This window comes from Loxodonta africana, chromosome 3, assembly GCF_030014295.1.
Source record: "Loxodonta africana isolate mLoxAfr1 chromosome 3, mLoxAfr1.hap2, whole genome shotgun sequence".
In the NCBI taxonomy this organism is placed as follows: Eukaryota; Metazoa; Chordata; class Mammalia; order Proboscidea; family Elephantidae; genus Loxodonta; species Loxodonta africana.
This window is the reverse complement of record NC_087344.1, coordinates 131,535,036-131,547,250: the sequence shown is the minus strand read 5'-3', so window position 1 is coordinate 131,547,250 and position 12,215 is coordinate 131,535,036. Positions and strand designations below refer to the sequence as shown.

Genomic DNA, 12,215 nt, shown 5'->3' with positions numbered 1-12,215 from the left:
TCTGCAATAACAGTCTGCCCTTTGTATCTGCAGGTTCTGCATCCACAGACTCAATCAACTCTGGATGGAGAATATTCAGAAAAAAAGTTCCAAAAAGCAAAACTTCAATTCTCTGTGCAGAGCACACTACATTGATCACCCTGCTGTAGCCTCCCACCATTTCACAGATCCCCAGCCTCTCTCCAGCACTCCTGGTTTGAGCACTGTTCACCTCGTGCCTTGCCATTATTCCCTAAATACAGTACTGTATAACAACTACTTACATAGCATTTACATTGTGTTAGATAATGTAGAGATGATTTAAAGTATACTGCAGGATGTGTACAGGGTATATGCAAATACTACACCATTTTATATAAGGGACTTGGGTACTCGTGGATTTTGGCATCTGAGCGGGGGCCCTGGAATCAATCTTCCATGTATTCCAAGGGACAGCTACATACTCATTCCAAAAAATCCTAATAAAAAAGTTATTTCACCAGAAGACAGTCCTTCCGAATACACTAAATTTTGGTACTGTGATTACAGGAGAGCAAAGATTGGCATGTGGTATCTTTCATTGTCAAATTACACTTCAGGAACATCTCAGTTTAACTAGAAAAAGAGAATCACTTAAACATGCTACAAAAGCAATCTGAATATTCACGTATCCAGCAAGCAATGATTTATAATACAGTGGTTAAAACAGTGCACGGTTGAGTTTGAGTGGGCTGGAAAAACATCACAGGCAAATACATAGAACTTTGCTATTAATGCCTCTGTCCAATTAATTTTGTTACTGTATTTTTCTTAAGATTCTTCTCTTCATGGCTATTTTGCATCTTCCTAGAATTCTTTCTTTCCCCTAGTTTTCTCCACTACTAATAGAGGTTAACAAAAATATAAATTTATTTCATCTTTTATTACTGAATCCAGGACTGCTAAAAAGAGATGATTTTAATGATGTCATTATTTTGCAAATCGCGTACATCACTGATGTCTAATTAAACACAGAACTGCTAATATGACTTAACTTTGTCTTTTATTGTAATTAATTTTTAAATGGCTATTCCTTAATATTTACTGTAACATTAACTATAATTACTTTAAGAGTTAATTTTTTTAATATACAAAGAGAGATAAAATATTTTCTTTGCCTAAAAAGATTTATCTATTTGAACACTTAATTACAGGACAATTACAGGATCGGTTACTCCAAAAAGTTCTCAAACTATCAAGGCATAAAACATGAAAGCCCAAGAAAAAAGATAAAGCCAACATATAAGGAAGAGAATTCTGCCTCTAAGTGAGGAAAAGAGAATTTATAACTACGATAAATGATCCTCCTGAACTTAAGATTTAGATCAAAAGATACAGACAAGGTATAGTTAAAAAAAAAAAAATTACTAGAAGAACATGATAACTATCTTTAAATATGTCAACTGCCATCATGTGCAACGCCAGATTAGATTAGATTAGATTAGATTAGATTAGATTAGATTAGATTAGATTAGATTAGATTAGGCTTAAATTTTTAACTCTAGAAGTCAATTGGAAACCTGTGGGGGCAATTCTACTCTGTCCTACAGAGTCACTGGGAATAGGAATCAACTCAACAGCAACGGGTCTTAGTTCAACCAACTAAGAGCTTTCCAGTAATGAGCAATTTAAAAATGAAATAGACTGCCCTTTACTAACATCATTTTTCTAAAAATAATCAAGTAAAGGATTGATGCTGGCCTATCAAAAATGATACCAAGTGGATTTCTATATTGGTTGAGAGAGTGGACTATATGGCTTCTAAAATTTCATTTTAACTCTTAATATTTGAAAAACCTGAAGCTCTACAGCACCATTAGTGTTGGTTATAAGTCTACTGACAGATATTTCCTGATAGGTTTTTTTTTTTTCTTTTATATTCTCATATCAAACTATATATTGAATTAGTTCAGGAAAGACAAGCAGATTGGTACAACACAATTTTGTCATTCTTCAGATGACAGCAGCTCTAATACAGGAGTAAATATCCTTTTATAAAAGCTTATAAACAATGTTTGCTGTATGATGCGTTCCTCTGACAAACAACTCCTTAGTAAATGATGACACATAATCATATACTCTGGGTCTTAAAGTTAAATGTTTGAGATGTCTGCCCGGCATTCAATAAATATTTTCTGAATCAATAAATGATCAACAACACAAAGTATTCAGAAACTACGTTTGGTAGCATTAAGCAAACATTTCTCTTAGCCACATCTAAAAATTCTGTTGTTAAAAAACAAACAAGAGGCTACACTAACCTACTGACTAAAAAATAATTACAAATCTGACAGTACCTATAAAAGTAACAGCATCAAGCAAAATGCAAAAGACATACACAAAAGGAATTATAAAAATTGACTATTTTTGCCTTAACACAAAGCCACTGATCAAACGGGTCTGTAGTATGTAAGCGCTTAACTTCATAATGCTACTTTATAAAAACAGGAAAAAAAAAAAAACCTCAATGGCTTTGTTCATGAATACAGTAAGCTTTTGAAAATCATTTTTTAACGTTGGCTAACTGTGTATAAAATCTCATTTAGTATAAATATTAATGACAAGCTTCCATTCAACTTCAAGACCCTGTGCATACTATCGTTTTTCTCTCAATTAATTCTATACCTAGCACAAAACGGATGTAATGCATCTTGCACAACTTTTTATGTAATCCTATGAGTCGGAATGGACTAGATGACAACAGGTTTTTTTTTTTTTTTGGTTTATGTCCTACATCTAAGAAATCAACCATAATCAATCAAGTGTCTCCTCAAAACCTATGAAGTAGCAACAGTCTGCTTTCTCTCTCCAATTTCACCTGACCCATCACTAACTAAAAGACCCAGTCTTCCAGTCTGGACTGGGATCTGTGGAGCCCCAGGGGCTTGGATCACATACACCCCCTTGCTCACACAAGTACATTGGGTCCCACACTCCACCTGTGAGCCTACTGCTTCAAAAGAGCAACAGTACGTTTATGTGTCTTAAATTTATATATGCTAAGTTTCTATGAAATTTCTGAATTAAAAAGTTCCACAGCCAAAAAGTCTGAAGCACTATTGTTCTAGCCTACACTCTAGACTGAGCAATGATTTACAAATGTCCTGAAATGATCCCCAAAAGGCTCCATCAAGAGCTAAACGAGGATTTAAAGGGTTACCAAAAAGTGAACTATACAACTATTTGGTGGAAGGAGAAAAAGGAATTGATAATATATTTTGGGAAAAGACACAGAAAATAAAAAACTATGTAGAAATTAAGTGAAAAAGCTTTAACATTTAAGAGTCTTAACAGTAGCCACATACAAAGCTGTCACGGATCAAAACATTTAAAAACAAATGTTATAAAAAATAAAAAGGAAATGGTACCACAATAAAAACTTCCTCTGAAGAATCTTTAGATTATACTCTAAGTTTTTTGTTTTTTGAGCTTCAATGTTCTAAAAGGGTCTTTCTCTTAATTTTCAGAGAAAAACTATTTCCAATTTTTTTTTCCCTTTCTTTTTTTACCATTTAAAAGTAAAAATGTGAAATTACAATAAATTTAGATTTCAAATTTCCCCTCCTGCAGATAGCCTATACATATGCACAGGGCAAAGAAGATTTGGAAAAAAAGTACTAAAACAGACTCTCTTTCCCAAAAGGAAATAAAGATTTGAATCTCATGATTCTAACAAAATTTTACACAGAGATTATATGAATATCTTTTGGAGACAGGAACTTGGTTTGAAAAAATACGCAACAGATTACGAGAAACTGTTTATGTACAATAAATTCAAAGTTATTTACTTATACAGCACCTCTCTCTTCTGACTGCCTCCCATGAAACATTTTAACATTTTAAAGGAAAAAAAAAATTTTTTAATATTTTTGCTCTAGCTTTTCATTTGCTTTTCCTATTTCCCAAGTAATATACTGAAATCATACAGGTTATGCAAATTTGAATAAACACAAAAGCTTTTCCCCATTACACTTGGCACTGCAAGACACTAGGCCTGACACTATAAAATACCAGAAGACACTAGACTTATGGGAACCTGCTGAACACAAGGAAACAAAAATTAATTCTGATCCCGACTGACTGGTTTCTTAAGTATCTTTAAAGTGTTAGCAGAATTTGGATACTCTTCAATAAAAACAACTGAGGGTAAAATTGTTTCAGTAGTTACAATTCCACAAAAGGGAGTATTTTCCCAAGTGCGAAACTGAGTATTTTCCCACTGTGCTATATAGCTGAAACATACAAAGCCTAAAAAGGGTAAAAGGCTCGCCATGCCTTACAAAGAAAAAGGCAATGAGGGGAAAAAAATGCACAAAACGGAACTTGGCAAAACCTCACATGCTTTTAACTGTACAATTCCAGATGTTCCAACAATCCATTACAACAAACTACCAAGTACATTCTACTCTTTGGATCATTTTTTGGAACTTGAAGTCTTTTGTGTTAAAACTACTCACGTGCACAACCTAATGCCAAATGCTGTCATTAATCCGAGAGATAACCTTTTACTGCAAATTGAAAGTGAACATAATTTGAAAATTTTTAATCTTCAAGCTTCAGGATCTCAGACTAAAAATCAGATGCTGAGAGGTGTATTCTGCATACTATCTTGGCAAGAAATAGGAACAGGCAGTTAATCGCTATCTTGGTTTCCTTTTCTATAGGATAAGGGGGCTATAATCTTTAAAGGAGCCCTGGCGGCACAACGGTTAAGTGCTTGGCTGCTAACAGAAAAGTCGGCAGCTTGAACACATCCAGGGGCTCCACGGATGGTGATCTGCTGCTGTAAACATTACAGCCTACGAAACCCTATGGGGCAGTTCTACTAGGTCAGATGGGGTCGTTATGAGTCAAAAATCAATTCAACAACACCTAACAACAACATGATGTTTAAAGGAGTCCCTGGGTGATGCAAATTGTTAACTACTTGACTACTAGGGGAAACATAGGCAGCTCGAACACACCCACAGGTGCCTGGGAAGACAGACCCTGCCATCTGATTCTGAAAGGTCACAGCCTTGAAAACCCTCGAGTTCTACTCCCCACACAAGGTCACAATGAGTTCAGAATCCACTCAACAGCAAATAGCAACAACAACATAATCTTTAACATTCCTCAGCTAGAAATTATGTATGCTTTTCAATGATGAATCTGTGAAACATCACATAACGTGGATGAATCTGGAAGGCATTAGGCTCAGTGAGATTAGTCAATCACAAAGGGACAAATATTTTATGAGACCACTATTATAATAACTCAAGGAAAGGTTTAAACACAGAAGAAAACATTCGTTGGTGGTTACGAGGGTGGGGAGGGAGGGAGAGGAGTATTCACTAACTAGATAGTAGACAAGAATTATATTGGTGAAGGAAAGGACAACAGACAATACAGTGGAAGTCAGCACAACTGGACTAAACCAAAAGCTAAGAAGTTCCCTGAATACAACCAAATACTTCAAGGGACAGAGTAGCAGGGGTGGGGGTCTGGGGACCATGGTTTCAGGGGCTATCTAGGTCAAATGGCATAACAAAGTTTATTAAGAAAATGTTCTACATCCCACTTTGGTGAGTGGTGTCTGGGGTCTTAAAAGCTAGCAAGTGGCCATCTAAGATGCAATGACTGGTCCCAATCCACGGAGCAAAGGATAATGAAGAACACCAAAGACACAAGGAAAATATGAGCCCAAGAGACAGAAAGGGCCATATAAACCAGAGAGCGACTCCATCAGCCTGAGACCAGAAGAACTAGATGGTACCCAGCTACCACCAGTGACCACTATGACAGAGAAAACACCAGAGTGTCCCTGATGGAGCAGAAGAAAAGTAGAATGCAGAACTCAAATTCTAGTAAAAAGACCAGACTTAACGGTCTGACTGAGACCGGAGGAACCCTGGAAGACATGGCCCCCGGACTCTATGTTAGCCCAAAACTGAAATCATTCCCAAAAGCAAATCTTCAGATAAAGATTAGACTGGAATATAAGACATAAAATGATACTTGTGTGCTTCTTAGTTCAACGGATAACAGATACAGGAGATTAAATGGGCAGCTCCTGTCCAGAGGTGAGATGAGAACGCCAGGGGGACAGGAGCTGATTGAATGGACACAGAAAATCCGGGGTGAAAAGGAGGAGCGTGCTGTCACATTGTAGGGAGAGCAACGAGGGTCACATAACAATGTGTGTTTAAGTTTTTGTATGAGAAATTGACTTGAACTATAAACTTTCACTTAAAGCACAAAAAAAAAAAAACTGTGTTCTTTTAGTATTCATTAGTTTCCATTTTATAATCTAATGCAGACTCTCATAACTTCATTTTACGCTAAGCAACCAAACACAAATGTTAATTCCGCTTCTATGTACCACCATCTAAACAAGTACCTAACGAAAGGAGAGGATGCTGATTGTTTCCTTATAAGAACTATTCTACTGTTGTGTTTTTATTTAGTTTTGTTTCATTTTTAATGAGTTGAAAAATTTTTAATGAGTTAGTTACTGCATCACATGAAAACCTAGTTTACTATAAAACACAGAAACATATAAAAATTCATGTTCACAAACAGTCAACCAACTGGCAAGGTGTACTTGCTGGTATAACTATTCTCAACTGAATGATTTAGGGCATTTTTTACTAAAATAAAATGTTGCATTTCAAAGACACATTTTACTGTCAGAAACGAAAATATTAGAAATAGAAGTAATGTGGAAATAGGGAGTTGTGTTGAAGACATGAATTTGATCTCCATCTCTTATAAAAGAGATAAAAGGGATTATAGGAACAAAGATAGCAGAAATTACTGTATGCTTAAAAAAAGTTGTGAAAAGACTTGTGGAGGATATGAGGCTTTATTGGATATATGATTAACAAAATGAAGTTAAGAAAGAAAGCAGGCTTTGAAAAGGATGATCATATATTCCTTTTAAGGCATGATGAATATCCTATGACAAGTCAGAAATATAAAAGCCCAAGTGAAAGACGTTAGGGTTGACACTGGTTTAAAAATTCTACAGCAGGCAGCTAAGTGCTAAATGTGTGAGATTAGATTAGATAAACAAAAGGAAGAGGGTAAAACAAATGGCATGGTAAGCCACTTAGAACAAAATAAATATTTCACAAATATTTCTAAAAAGTACAGATTACATCAGTCTCTGAAATATTCCTTGAAAGCTTTTAAAATGCCTTGATTTGCGCATTTTGTATATTTTCTCTTTAATGCTCAGGTAGATTGGAAATACACACCAGGAAACAGGCTCTTAGATCAGTGCTTCTCAAAGTTTGATAGGCATATGAACCACTTGAGCTTATTAAAAATACAAATGATGAGTCAGTAAGTCTGGGGTGGAGACCAAGATTCTATATTTCCAATAAACTCCCAGGTGACACATTATACCGCCACAGTAGTCAAAACAGCCTGGTACAAGTATAACAGCAGATACTTAGACCAGTGAAATAGAACTGTGAATCCAGATGTAAATTCATTCACTGATGAGCAGGTGATATTTGACAAAGGCCCAAGGTCCATTAAATAGGAAAAAAAAACAGTCTCTTATGGCATAACTGCATATCCATCTGCAAAAAATGAAATATGACCCATACCTCACACTATGGACAAAAACTAATTCAGAATAGATCAAAAACCTAAATATGAAATCTAAAACAATAAAGATCATGGAAGAAAAAAAAAGGGATAACGCTAGGAGCCCTAATACAATGGCATGAACGGTATACAGACACATTACTAGCAACGCACAAACACCAGAAGAGAAACTAGATAACTGGGGGCTCCTAAAAATCAAACACTTTGCTAATGCAAAGATTTCATCAAAAGAATAAAAAGATGACCTACAGACTGGGGAAAAAATTTCGGCTATGACAAATTGGATCAGCGCCTAATCCCTAAAATCTACAAGATACTGCAAAGCCTCGAAAACGAAAAGACAAAAAACCCAATTAAAAAATGGGCAAAGGATATGAACAGACACGTCACCAAAGAAGACATTCAGGTAGCTAACAGATGTATGAGGAAACACTCACGATCATTAGCCATTAGATCACTGCAAAGCAAAACTACAATGAGATACCATCTTGCCCCAACAAGGCTAGCATTAATCCAAAAAAAACAAAATAATAAATGTTGGAGAACTTGTAGAGAGACTGGAACATTTACACACTGCTGGTGGGAATGTAAAATAGCACAAGCACTTTGGAGATCGATTTTGCGCTGCCTTGAAAAGCTAGAAATAGAACCACCATGAGATCCAGCAATCCCACTCCTTGGCATATATCCTAGAGAAGTAAGTGCCCTCACACAAACAGATATATGCACACTGATGTTCACTGCAGCACTGTTCACAATAGCAAAAAGATGGAAACAACCAAGGTGCCCATCAACGGATGAATGGATAAACAAACTATAGTATATTCACACAATGGAATACTACACAACAATAAAGAAAATGATGAATCCATGAAACATCTTATAACATGGATGAATCTGGAAGGCATTATGCTGTGTGAAATCGGTCAGTCGCAAAAGGACAAATATTATACAAGACCACTATTATAATAACTCAAGAAAAGGTTTAAACACAGAAGAAAACATTCTCTGATGGTTACGAGGATGGGGAGGAAGAGAGAGGGGTATTAACTGCCTAGATAGTAGACAAGAATTATTCTAGGTAAAGGGAAAGACAACAGACAATACAGGGGAAGTCAGCACAACTGGACTGAACCAAAAACTAAGAAGTTCCCTGAATATAACCAAACACTTCAAGGGACAGACCAGCACGGGTAGGGGTCTGGGGACCATGGTTTCAGGGGACATCTAGATCAATTGGTATAACAAAGTTTATTAAGAAAATATTCTACATCCCACTTTGGTGAGTGGTGTCTGGGGTCTTAAAAGCTAGCAAGCAGCCATCTAAGATGCATCAGTTGGTCCCAACCCACCTAGAACAAAGGAGAATGAAGAACTTTCATTGAATGAAGAAATATGAGCCCAAGAGACAGAAAGGGCCACATAAACTAGAGGCTATATCAGCCTGAGACCAGAAGAACTAGATGGTTCCCAGCTACCACCAATGACTGCCCTGACAGGAAACACAGCAGACAATTCCTAATGGTGCAAGAGAAAAAGTGGAATGCAGAACTCAAAAATTCTAGTAAAAAAAAAAAAAAACAGAAAGACTTAAAAGTCTGACTGAGACTGGAAGGACCCCAGAGGACATGGCCCCCAGACTCTCTATTAACCCAAAACTAAAACCATTCCCGAAGCCAACTCTTCAGACAGGGACTAGACTGGACAGTACGACAGAAGATGATACTGGTGAGGAATGAGTTTCTTGGCTCAAGTAGACACATGAGACTGCAGGCAGCTCCTGTTTGGAGGCGAGATGAGAAGGCAGAGGGGGAAGAGCTGGTTGAATGGACACGGGAAATACAGGGGGGAGAGGAGGAGTGTGCTGTCACATTATAGGGAGAACAACTAGGGCCACATAACAACGTGTGTTTAAGTTTTTGTATGAGAAACTGACTTGAATTGTAAACGTTCACTTAAAGCACAATTTAAAAAAAGTTCCCAGGTGACAGCCACACAGTACTGGTAAGGTTTCAAATGAATTTCTAAAAACTGGCCTTGGGATATGAACACGCACTTCACTAAAGAAGATATTCAGGCAGCTAACAGATACATGAGAAAATGCTCTTGATTATTAGCCATTCGAGAAATGCAAACTAAAACTACGATGAGATTCCATCTCACTCCAACAAGGCTGGCATTAATCCAAAAAACACAAAAAAATAAATGTTGGAGAGGCTGCGGAGAGATTGGAACTCTTATACACTGCTGGTGGGAATGTAAAATGGTACAACCACTTTGGAAATCTATCTGGCGTTTTCTTAAAAAATTAGAAATAGAACTACCTTACAACCCAGAAATCCCACTCCTCGGAATACACCCTAGAGAAATAAGAGCCTTCACACAAACAGATATATGCACACCCATGTTTATTGCAGCTCTGTTTACAATTGCAAAAAACGGAAGCAACCAAGGTGTCCATCAACGGATGAATGGTTAAATTGTGGTATATTCACAAAATGGAATACTACACATCGGTAAAGAACAGTGACGAATCTGTGAAACATTTCATAACACGGAGGAACCTGGAAGGCATTATGCTGAGTGAAATCAGTCAGAGGCAAAAGGACAAATATTGTATAAGACCACTATTATAAGATCTTGAGAAATAGTATAAACTGAGAAGAACCCATACTTTTGTGGTTATGGGGGGGGAGGGAGGGAGAGTGAGAGAGGGTTATTTACTGATTAGTTAGTAGATAAGAACTACTTTAGGTGAAGGGAAGGACAACACTCAATACAGGGAAGGTCAGCTCAACTGGACCGGACCAAAAGCTAAGAAGTTTCCAGGATAAACTGAATGCTTCAAAGGTCAGCGGAGCAAGGGCGGGGGTTTGGGGACTATGGCTTAAGGGGACTTCGAAGTCAATTGGCAAAATAATACTATTATGAAAACATTCTGCATCCCACTTTGAAATGTGGCATCTGGGGTCTTAAATGCTAACAAGCGGACATCTAAGATGCATCAATTGGTCTCAACCCACCTGAAGCAAAGGAGAATGAAGAACACCAAGGTCACACCGTAACTATGAGCCCAAGAGACAGAAAGGGCCACGTGAACCACAGACTTACATCATCCTGAGACCAGAAGAACTAGATGGTGCCCGGCCACAACCGATGACTGCCCTGACAGGGAACACAACAGAGAACCCCTGAGGGAGCAGGAGATCAGTGGGATGCAGACCCCAAATTCTCATAAAAAGACCAGACTTAATGGTCTGACTGAGACTAGAGGAATCCCGGCGGTCACGGTCCCCAAACCTTCTGTTGGCCCAGGACAGGAACCATTCCCGAAGACAACTCATCAGGCATGGAAGGGACTCGACAGTGCGTTGGAGAGAGATGCTGATGAAGGGTGAACTACTTGTATCAGGTGGACACTTGAGACTGTGTTGGCATCTTCTGTCTGGAGGGGAGATGGGAGGGTAGAGGGGTTAGAAATTGGCAAAATTGTCACGAAAGGAGAGACTGGAAGGGCTGACTCGGGGGAGAGTAAGTGGGAGTATGGAATAAGGTGTATATAAGCTTATATGTGACAGACTGACTTGATTTGTAAATGTTCACTTAAAGCTCAATAAAAATTATACATATAAAAAAAAAAAAAACTGGCCTTGGGATTAGATTCTAGGAGGAAGTACCAAAATATTATATTTAGCAAATTACATTAAAAAGTTTAATAGAAGATGCTTGAAACATAGCAAAAAAAATAATTTCTTATTGAAGGAAGACCAACTTTTCAAAAGCTATATTAAATGTGTGTGTATATGCACGTGCACACACAGAAAAAGAAACTTAAGAGAACGTGAGATCTTAAGGTCTAATAAAAACAATGTTATAAAAGCCCCTAAAAATTAATAATTCCTACTCAGAAGAAAAAAGGAATCACTTTTGTAGTAAAATTATTGTGAACAGTAAGTAAAATAGAGGCATCATGTCACTTGAGAGAACAAGCAATTTGTTCAGTGCTCCGCTTTATTTATTGCCTGGAAGCTTTCTAGTGCAATGGATTTGCTGACTTAGACAAGCGTATTTGAAAAGGTACTTTAAAAATAACTGTTAGCAACAGCTCTGTAGAAAATTCATTGACCTATTTAAAAAAAAAAAAAAAAACATGTTCTTGAGTGTTGTATGTTCCTGTGGATGGTGAATGCATTTGTTCAGGCATTAACTGTGCTGGTGAATCCTGAGGACATTTTAGTGCTTTACATCAAATTTCTGTAAGCACTTAAAAGTTGGTTGTTTATGAGAGCAAAGATAAATTGGAAAGCTTTAACATGATAAAAACAAAAAGATGACTTAAAGAAATATGTACATACCCAACACAAGGATGTCCTTAATCTCTAAATACTTTTTACCTCCTGTAGCAATCAGATACAGCAAAAGAAAAGTAAGGATCATACACTGCTTCATTCAGATAAGGGACAGTTATGATCCAAAGATGTATTATTTTCACAGTTTAATCTCTAAAATCTAACCAACATTTGTAATTGGGACACAGCCTAACTCTTCCACAAAAGATCACAGTCGCTAGAGAGAGTTGGAAGCTGGCAAAATCGTCACGA

At 37.1% G+C, this 12,215-nt stretch overlaps 1 protein-coding gene across 5 annotated transcripts in view; it reads right to left on the bottom strand.

Annotated features, from left to right (window-relative positions):
* HS2ST1 (heparan sulfate 2-O-sulfotransferase 1) overlaps positions 1–12,215 on the bottom strand; it is a 220,130-nt gene that overhangs the window by 130,563 nt on the left and 77,352 nt on the right. The window contains exon 2 of one of the 5 annotated variants that reach the window (XM_064282187.1): positions 10,915–11,059. The exons of the other annotated variants lie outside the window; for them this stretch is intronic. The gene's annotated coding sequence lies outside the window, so the exon portion shown is untranslated. The remainder of the gene's footprint in view (positions 1–10,914; positions 11,060–12,215) is intronic. 5 annotated transcript variants of the gene reach the window in all.